The sequence below is a fragment of the Mesoplodon densirostris genome, chromosome 1 (assembly GCF_025265405.1).
Source record: "Mesoplodon densirostris isolate mMesDen1 chromosome 1, mMesDen1 primary haplotype, whole genome shotgun sequence".
Taxonomy (NCBI): domain Eukaryota; kingdom Metazoa; phylum Chordata; class Mammalia; order Artiodactyla; family Ziphiidae; genus Mesoplodon; species Mesoplodon densirostris.
The window spans coordinates 205,038,132-205,048,282 of NC_082661.1; positions in this window are offsets into that span (position 1 = coordinate 205,038,132).

The window sequence follows — 10,151 nt, forward strand, 5'->3', positions numbered from 1 at the left end:
CAGGAGAGCACACCCAGTAGGATTCTATATGATCATTTAGCAACTACTGGAGAGAGGGAGAGTAGCCTAGATTTTGGAAAGCCCTTACAGCCATACTCACCCCAAAGAGTCATAAAATGATAAACATCTGTTCAATGTTCAAAATGGGAAATAATTGGTTTTGCTTCTAAAGGAAAGAATAAAATAGTACTTCTCAGGATATGTTTCACTTTGTAAGTACTTCTCTTATTTAGTGAATGGTTGAAAAATACAATCAAATGAAAAAATTATATATAGGTATATACCTTATCATATTTATGTGATTGATATATTTACCTGGCTGAGGAAATAGTGTAATTGCCATAAAATAATCACAAACTTAACACTTTTGTAGATTATTTTTAATTTACTTTTGTATTGAAGTATAGCTGATTTACAATGTTTCAGGTATACAGAACAGTAATTCACATATATATATATATATATATATATATATATATATATATATATATACACGTATCTGTATATATTCTTTTTCAGATTCTTTTCCATTATAGGGTATTACAAGATACTTAATATATTTCCCTGTGTTATAGAGAAAGTCCTTGTTATTTATCTATTTTATATATAGTAGTGTGTATCTGTTAATCCCAAACTCCTAATTTATCCCTCCCCGCTCCAACTTTATTTTTTAGAACAGCTCTAGATTTACAGAAAAATTAAGCAGACAGGACAGAATTGCCATATACCCTGTCTCTCCTCTCTCACAGTTCCCCTGTTAATAATATCTTGCATTAGTGTGGTACCTTTGATACAATGGATGAACCAATACTGAAACATTTTTATAAGCTAAAGTCTGTAGTTTAGAGTTCACTCTTTAGGTTAGTTCTATGGGTTCTGACAAATGTATAATGCCAAGTGCCCACCATTACATTATCATACAGGTAGTTTCACTACCCTTAATTCCCTGTACTTCACACCTTCATTCCTCCCCTGCCCCGCTTGAACTTCTCACAACTACAGATCTTTCTACTGTCTTCATAGTTTTGTTTTGCCCAGAATGTCATGTAGTTGTAATCATACAGTATGGAGACTTTTCAGATTGGCTTCTTTGACTTAGAAAGATGCATTTAAAGTTCCTTCATGTCTTTTTGTGATTTGATTCTTTCTTTTATTGGTAAATAATATTCCACTGTATGGATGTATTACAGTTTGCTTATCCACTCACCTATTGAGGGACGTCTTGGTTGCTTACAGTTTTTAGCAATTATGAATAAAGCTGCTAGAAACATTTGTGTAGAGATAAGTTTCCCTTCATTTTTTGTAAATACTTGGAAGGATGACTGCTGGATTATATGGTAAGACTATGTTTATCTTTGTAAGAAGCCACCTAACTGTCTTCCAAAGTAACCACACAATTTTGCAATCCCACCTGCAATGAAAGAGAGTTCCTATTGTTCCAAGGTGTCTCCATAATTTGGAATTGTCAGATTTTTGAACTGGAGCCATTCTAGTAGGTTTTGAAGTGTGATTTAATTTGCAAATGTTTTAACTTGTAATTGCCTAGTGATGTGATGTTGAGACTCCTTTCATATGATTATTGGCCATTTTTAAAACTTTTATGAGCTACCTGTTCAGATCTTGAGTCCACTTTTTAAGCTGTGTATTTGGTTTTCTTACTGTGGAATTTTAAGAGTCCTTTGTATGTTTTTGGATAAGAGCCCTTTATCTGATATGTATTTTACAAATGTTTTCTCCCGTATCAGGGTTGTCTTTTCATTCTGTTAATGTCTTTCTCAGAGAAGTTTTTAATTTTAGTAAGTTCAATTAATCAATTGTTTCTTTCATTCCTTGTGCATTTAGTGTTGTATATTAGAGCTTGTCACCAGATCCAAAGTCATTTAGATTTTCTCTTATCCTATCTTTTACAAGTTTTAAAGTTTCATATTTTACATTTAAGTGTATGATATGTGCTAAAATTTTGTGAAAAGTGTAAGGTCTGCATCTAGCTTAGTTTGTTTTGCACATGGATGTCTAGTTATTCCAGCACTATTGTTAAAATACTGTCCTTTCTCCATTAAATTGCCTTCGTTTCTTTATCAAAAAGCAGTTGACTATATACATGCGGGTCTATTTGGGGCTCTCCATTCTGTTCCATGGATCTATGTGTGTATTCTTTCACCAATACCACATTGTCTTGATTATTGTACTTTCCAGTAAGCCTTCAAGTTGGATAGTGTTTCTCTTTATTGTTCTTCAGTATTGTGTTGGTAATTCTGGGTCTTTTGCCTTTTTGTATAAACTTTAGAATCAGTTCATCAATATTCACAAATTAAGTTTCTAGGATTTTGATTGGGATTGCATTCAATCTACAGATCAAGTTGAGGAGAAGTGACATCTTAACCATACTTTCTTCTATCCATGAACTTGGAATGTTTCTCCATTTATTTAGTTCTTTGATTTTGCTCAAAATAATTTTGTAGTTTTCCTCACATGGATCTTATACAAATTTCATTAGATTTATATTAAATATTTTACTTTTTTAGTGCTAATGTAAACAGTATTTTGCTTTTAACTTCAAGTTTTACTGTCCTTTGTTGGTATATAGAAAACAATTGACTTATATCTATTAACCTTGAATCTTGCAACCTTGCTATAATTGCTTACTAGTTCCAGGAGCTCTTTCTGACAATTCTTTGGGATTTTCTATATATACAGTCAAATCATTTGAGAACAAAAACAGTTTTATTATTTCCTTCCCAATCTCTGTAACTTTTACTTCTTTTCCTTGTCTAATTGTTTTAGCTAGGACTTCTAGTACAGTACTGAAAAGCAGGTGTGAGAGGGGCTATCTTTATCTTATTCCTGATCTCAGTGGGAAAGCTTTTAGTCTCTCACCATTAAGTATGATGTCAACTGTGGGTTTTTAATAGGTGTTCTTTATCAGACTGAGGAAGTTCCCCTTCCTCAATTTCTAGTTTACTGAGCATTTTTATTCTAAGTGTGTATTGGTTTTTGTCAAATGTGTTTTCTATATCTATTGATATGATCATGTGATTTTTCTTTTTTAGCTTGTTGATATGGTGGATTATATTAATTGACTTTTGAATGTTGAACGAGGCTTGCATACCTGGGATAAATCTCAGTTGGTCATTGGGTATAATTCTTTTTATATATTGTTGGCCTCTATTCGCTAATATTTTGTTGTGGGTTTTTGTATGTATATTTGTGAGAGATATTGGTCTGTAGTTTTCTTGTAATGTCTTTATCTGGTTTTATTATTAGGATAGTGCTGGCCTCATAGAATGAGTTAAGAAGTGGGTTTTTTTGTTTCTTTTTTCTGCAAGAGTGTAGATAATTGGTATACATTTCTTTCCTAAATGTCGGTAGAATTCACTTGTGAACTTATCTGGGCCTGGTGCTTTCTGTTTTGAAAGCTTATTAATTATTGATTCAATTTATTTAATACAAGCCTATGCAGACTGTGTGCTCCTCTTTAGATGAGTTTTGTCACATTGTGTCTTTTTAGGGATTGGTCCAATTCATCTAGTTTATCAAGTGTGTGAGCATAGCGCTGTTCATAATATTCCTTTATTACCCTTTCAACATCCGTGGGATAAGTAGTGATGGCCTCACTTTCATTTCTAATAATAGTAATTTGTATCTTTTTTCTTCAGTTAGCCTAGCTAGAGATTTAGACATTTTATTGCTCCTTTCAAATAATCAGATGTTTCCTTTATTTTCTCTATTGTTCTGCTGTTTTGAATTTCATTGATTTCTACTTTTTTCTTTCTTCTGCTTACTTTGCATTTAATTTGCTCTTCTGTTTCTAGTCTCCTATTATGGGAAAAGAGATTACTGGTTTTAGATCTTTCTTTTCTAGTATATGTATTAAATACTATAAATTTCCTTCTGTGTACTGCTTTCACTGCTTCCCATAAGCTTGATAAGCAGTATTTTCATTTTAGCTCAATATAAATTTTATTTTGAAAACTGTTCTTTGATGCCTTAGTTTTTTAGAGTCATGTTGTGTAATTTCCAATATTTGGGGATTTTCCAGCTAGATATCTTTCTGTTATTTATTTCTAGTTTAATTTCATTGTGGTCTGAGAGCATGCTTTGTGTGACACATATTCTTTTAAATGTGTTAAGATGTGTTGTACAGCCTAGAATGTAGCCTATTCTGGTTAACATTTTATTTGAGCTTACTGAGCTTCTATGTGAGGTTAGTGTTTTATGTGTTGTCTCTTGTGATTGGATGAAATACACAACTGTCTTTTAGATCCAGATGATAATGGCGCTATTCAATTCAACTATATCCTCACTGATTTCATGCCTGCTGGATCTGTCCATTACCAATAGAGGGGTGCTGAAACTGCAAGTGTAATAGTGCATTTATGTCTCTTTCTCCCTGCAGTTTTATCTGGTTTTGCCTCATGTACTTTGATGTTCGGTTGTGAGGTTCAGACACAGGATTGTCGTGTCTTCTTGGTGAGTTGACCCTTTATCATTATGTATCCCTGAAAATTTCCTTGTTCTGAAGTCTGCTTTGTCTGAAATTAAAATGGCCATTCCAGCTTTCTTCTAATTAGTGTTAGCACTGTGTATCTTTCTCCATTTTTAATGTGTCTTTATAATTAAAGTGGGTTTCTTGTAAACAACATATAATTGGGTCCTATATTTTATTCACTCTGTTAGTCTTTATCTTTTAATTGGTGTATTTAGACAATTCACATTTAAAGTGATTATTGATAGAGGTGGATTAATATGTACCATATACTTTTTTCTATTTGTTGCCCTTCTGCTTTGTTTTCTTTTTTTGTCTTCCCTCCCTTTTTCTGGTTTTAATCAGGGATTTATATGATTCTATTTTCTCTCCTCTCTTAGCATATTAATTATACTTTTTAAAATATTTTAAGGGTTGCCCTAGAATATGCAGTAAACATTTATAACTATTCTAAATCCACTTTCAAATAACACTATACCTCTTCACAGGTAATGCATGTTCTTTATAATAAACTATTCCCAGTTCCTCCCTCCTGTCCCTTATAACATTGCTGTCATTCATTTCACTTACCCATAAGCTATAATCACCCAACTTATTGTTGCTATTATTATTTTGAAGTTATCTATTAGATGAATTAAGAATAAAAAATAAGGTCTTATTTTTACTTTCATTTATTCCTTTTCTCAAGTTCTTCCTTTCTTCATGTAGATCCAAGTTTCTGACTATATCATTTTTCTTCTCTATGAAAAACTTCTTTTAACATTTCTTCCAAGGCAGGTCTACTCATGAAAAATTTCCTCAGTTTTTATTGTCTGAGAAAGTCTATCTCCTCTCCACTTTCAAAGGATAATTACACTGGGGCTTCCCTGGTGGCTCAGTGATTGAGAGTCTGCCTGCCGATGCGGGGGACACAGGTTCGTGCCCCAGTCCAGGAAGATCTCACATGCCGCAGAGCGGCTAGGCCCATGACCCACGGCTGCTGAGCCTGCGTGTCTGGAGCCTGTGCTCCGCAACAGGAGGGGCCACAACAGTGAGAGGCCCGCGTACCGCAAAAAAAAAAAAAAAAAAAAATGGATAATAACACTGGATACAGAATTCTACATTGGTGGATTTTTCTTTCAGCACTATAAATACTTCATTCCACTCTTCTTGGTTGCATGGTTTCTGAAGAAAGAAGTCTGATGTAATTCTATTCTTGCTTTGCCATAGGTAAGGTATATTTTTTCTTCCAGCTTCTTTCAATATTTTTTTTGTCTGATATTCTACAACTTGAATATGATATACCTACATGTAGATATTTTTGTATTTATCCTGTTTGGTGTTTTCTGAGCTTCTTGAGTCTCCGGTTTGGTATCTGCCATCAATTCTGGAAAATTCTCAGCCACTATCACTTCAAATAATTCTTCTCCTTCCTCTCTTTACTGTCTGGTATTCCCATTACTTATATTTTACACTTTTTTGTAATTTTTTCATAGTTCTCGAATATTGTTCCTTTTTCAAAAAAAAATCTTTTTTCTCTTTACACTTAAATTTGAGATGTTTCTATTGACATATCTTCAAGCTCATGTGTGTGAGTTTGTATTGTTTTTGTTTTCCAGCAGCTTCTTCTGATTCTTAGAGATTTCATCTCTCTGCTTATATTACACATCTGTTCTTGCAAGTTATAAACTTTCTGGGGTAGAGCTCTTATCATATTAATTATTTTAAGTACTTTAAATTCCCAGTCTGATCATTCCAAAACCTCTACCATATCAGAGTCTGATGTTTGCTTTATCTCTTCAGACTGTGTTTTTTCTTGCCTTTTAGCAAGCATTCTAATTCTTTACAAACCACACATGATGTATCAGATAATAGGAACTGAGGTAAGCAGGTCTTTAGTGTGAGGTTTTATGTTAACATGTTTGCTGTGTCAGAGGTTTCACTTTCCTTTAACATCCTTTGTTCTGTCTGCTCTCGTGTCTTTGGGTTTACTTAGAAACTTCTTTCTGAATGGTGTCTGTGTCCTGCAGCTCTCTCAGTTGTAATCCACTGTTACTGTACTGGAGAACTTTTAATAGATCATAAGGTATTGGGAAGGAGAGGCATTCTATAATCTTATGATTAAATCTTCCTTTTTATCCGGCAGGAATCCCCAGGCTATGACCTTCAAAATAGTTGTTCAGCTTTTTTCTTGTTGTGATGACAGGTATGACAACTTCCAGCACCTTCAAATGTCCAAGTGGGAACCAGCAGTTCTTTTTTCTCTCATGTGAGACAGGTTAGAAGAGGCACAAGGTATCTAATTGTTCTCCCTGGAGGTCAGATGGAGCTCTAATATTGAAGTTTCCCTTGAGGGCTAGCTTTTGTTTCAGGAAAAGGAAGCTTTGGGTATATTTCAAAATGATTGTTTTTTCCCTCCCCTTGCCGGAGGCAAGAGAGAATTATTCTCTGATCTTCACAGGAGAGCCTTGTGGGCTCCTGAAGGTAAAACTCTTGAAAGTGTGTGTGCTCCCCTAAGACTGGGTCCTGCTGCCCCAGAGTTTTCCATTCTCAATTAAGTCCACACTCAGTCTCCAGCTATTCACAGATTACTGCTTAAGTGTCCCCACCCATTACTGGCTCTTGTTCCTAGTCAGCTGGGATAGTCTGCATTCACCTATTTCTTCAGTTTTCAGGGAGATGATGTGTCCTGAATTCTCTGGTAGATGTAAGAAGAATTGTGGATTTTCAGTTGGTTCAGCTTTTTTCTTGCTGTGATGGCAGCAGTGACAGTTTCCAAGATCTTCATACGTCAGAGTGGAAACCTGAAGTCCTAATAATAATATTTTATATCCATTATATCTTTTGACGACATGAAAGGGTGCCAATGAAAAATTAGTCGATCTAAGAAAGAAATGGAAAATTTTATTCAAGCCAGTTTGGAGGATTATAACTCAGGAAGAGCATCTCAGAAAGCTCTAAGAACTATTGTGCCCATTAGAAGTCAAGGCAGTTATGTAAGTTTCTTCAGACAGAGGGCTGTACATCAAATGACATATTACTGGCAGTTTACATGATCCAGATCTAATCGGCATCGTGGTAGGTCATGTGATCCCCTACAAGACCAGGAAGGAATGTTGTCTTTTTTTTTTTTTTTTTGTGGTACGCGGGCCTCCCACTGTTGCGGCCTCTCCCGTTGCGGAGCACAGGCTCCAGACGCGCAGGCCCAGTTGCCACGGCTCACGGGCCCAGCCGCTCCACGGCACGTGGGATCCTCCCGGACCGGGGCACGAACCCATGTCCCCTGCATCGGCAGGTGGACTCTCAACCACTGCACCAGCAGGGAAGCCCAGGAATGTTGTCTTTTAAGGAGTTGTCTTGTTAATGCTGGGAGAATGTTGCTCGTTGTGGTTGAGCAGGTATTCCTACAAATGGGGGAGGTCTGGCCGATGCATAATGCAGATACACAATGCAGTGCCGGGAGAGAGGGGGCCAAAGGTCAGAGAAGGCTTTTTTATGTTTAAATTTTTCTTGTCTTGCCATTAAATACAAATTTTTATTTCACAAGGTACACAGGTCTTATTATTGGTGTTTAACCTACAAGAAAACTGAGGCTGAAAGAGATTAAATAACTTTCCCAAAGACAAAGGGCCAGTAGGTGAAGCTAACCCACATCTTCTAGACCCTGCCAAGACTCCTGCAACACAGACGTGTGTGTTCAGTCATTAATGCACCTGAAACAGTGTGAAAGGAAAACTTCCATGTAAGAGGATCGTCCACATTTCAGTTGACTCTGTGGCCTGATATAAAAAGCCCTACCCTGGGATATTCCAGAATAAATGTCCTCAAGCCTGACTCAGACCCCAGCTCCCATTTAGATTTTAGGGAATTCACAACAGTGGGAGTCTCAGTTTCTCAGTATGAATCTGGAGCAAGAACTAACCACATGATCATTCATTGAGGTCTCTTGCAATCACAAATGAAGCAGTGCTAGGTTGTATTTAGGCTCCATATTTTTGGAAGAGAGAGTTTGTATATGTGTGTATCTGTGGGTCTGTGGGTATGGATATGTGAAAGAGGAAGTTATTTCCTTACAATTTTTCTGAACTGCTAAATTAAGCTTCTCCCTTAAGTGAAAAGCCTTAGCTTCTTTAATTCTTTAAATGACATGACACTTTACCCTCTCACCTGCTTAAATACACTATAGCTTATGAATGTGAATAATATTTAAAGCAGGACTTCCTTCCAGGATTTCCTTTGCCTTTGGATTGTCCTTATGTTTTCTCGTGGTAACTCCACAACCATTACCAACCACTGAAATGTCTCAGTGTGCAATGTCACTTCCTCATAGAGGCCTTCCTTGAACTCTGAGACAGGACAGAACCCAGCACTTCCTCTTTCTGAACCTACGTGTTCATATCTTTGTCCCTTGCTATTCTGTAATCTTCATGAGGGTGGACTCTGCATAAGTCACAGCTGCACCCCCAGGGCTGACAGTCTAGGATGGTACTATGCACTAGACCTTTCTGCAGGATAGAGATAGTCTATCATCTGCAAGTGATTGTTGAGCACTTGAAAAGTACAAGTGAACTACTGAATTTTTAATCCCAATTTACATTTAAATAGCTGTAAGCTGCTAGTGGCCACATATCAGACGGTGGAGGGCTAGAGCAATGTTTCTCAAAATCTAAATCAAGATGTCAAGATGTCAGGAATCTGCTTATTGATCCATTCCCCAGGTAATTCTTACCAGTAAAATGTCACAACTGCTGGTCTAGAATGGGATTCTCAATCTTGGCTTCACATTAGACTCACCTGGAGGAGGTTTTAAAAGAGAACAGTGTCCCAGCCACACCCCTAGAGATTCTATTTCAATTGGTCTGGTGTGGGGTTCAGGTATTAGTATTTAAAAAATGAAACAAGACAGAAACTCTCCCCTGGAGACTGTTACGGGCAGTCAGGCTTGAGCATCTAGAAGATCTGTTCTCGCTCGACCCTCAGAATAGACCAAATAAATATACAGATAAAAGGTCTAGGGGCGTTTATAAAGGATTAGTGATTACAAGTGAAATCTTGTGATGTCTCAAGAGATAATTAGTGACATTAGTGGTTCAGATGAATTTCTTGACGTTCCATGAAAAAAAAAATTCAGCTTTAGATAATCTCTAACGACTGTGTGAAATTCCTTGTCCTTTTATCCATAAACGGTACAAATCATACCAAGCTCTGGGACATCTGGAGAGGGTGACACGCTGAGTTCCCTAAGCAATCATCTCTTAAAATACACAAAAGCCTCTTTAGTTTGCTGGTTGATTGACAGAGGGCCTGGTGACTTCACATGGAGTCACATGACCGTGCGCTGCCCAGCAGCTGGAAGAAGGTGTTTTCCAACCTGCCGCTCCGGGCAGGTCCCGGGTCGCCTTTGTTAAGCCTTTCCCCCGCTCCTCCCCCTGCCAGGTGCGTCGGTCACTGTCTCGGCGGTAAGGAACGGTGCCCGGACTAGTGCGGGAACGTGGGTGCCGGAGTCCCGCCCTCCCCTCCTGCAGGTGCACAGGTAAGGGTCCCGCAGTAAGTCCAGGCTGGCCGGGTGCCGGGCGCAGAGGGAATCAGGCGGGTGCAGGCTGGGCGCCGGCGCGGGGGAGGCGGCCGCGCAGCTTCAGAGCCCAAGGAATTTCAGCCCCGGCCCTGGGCGCGGCGAGGACCGCAA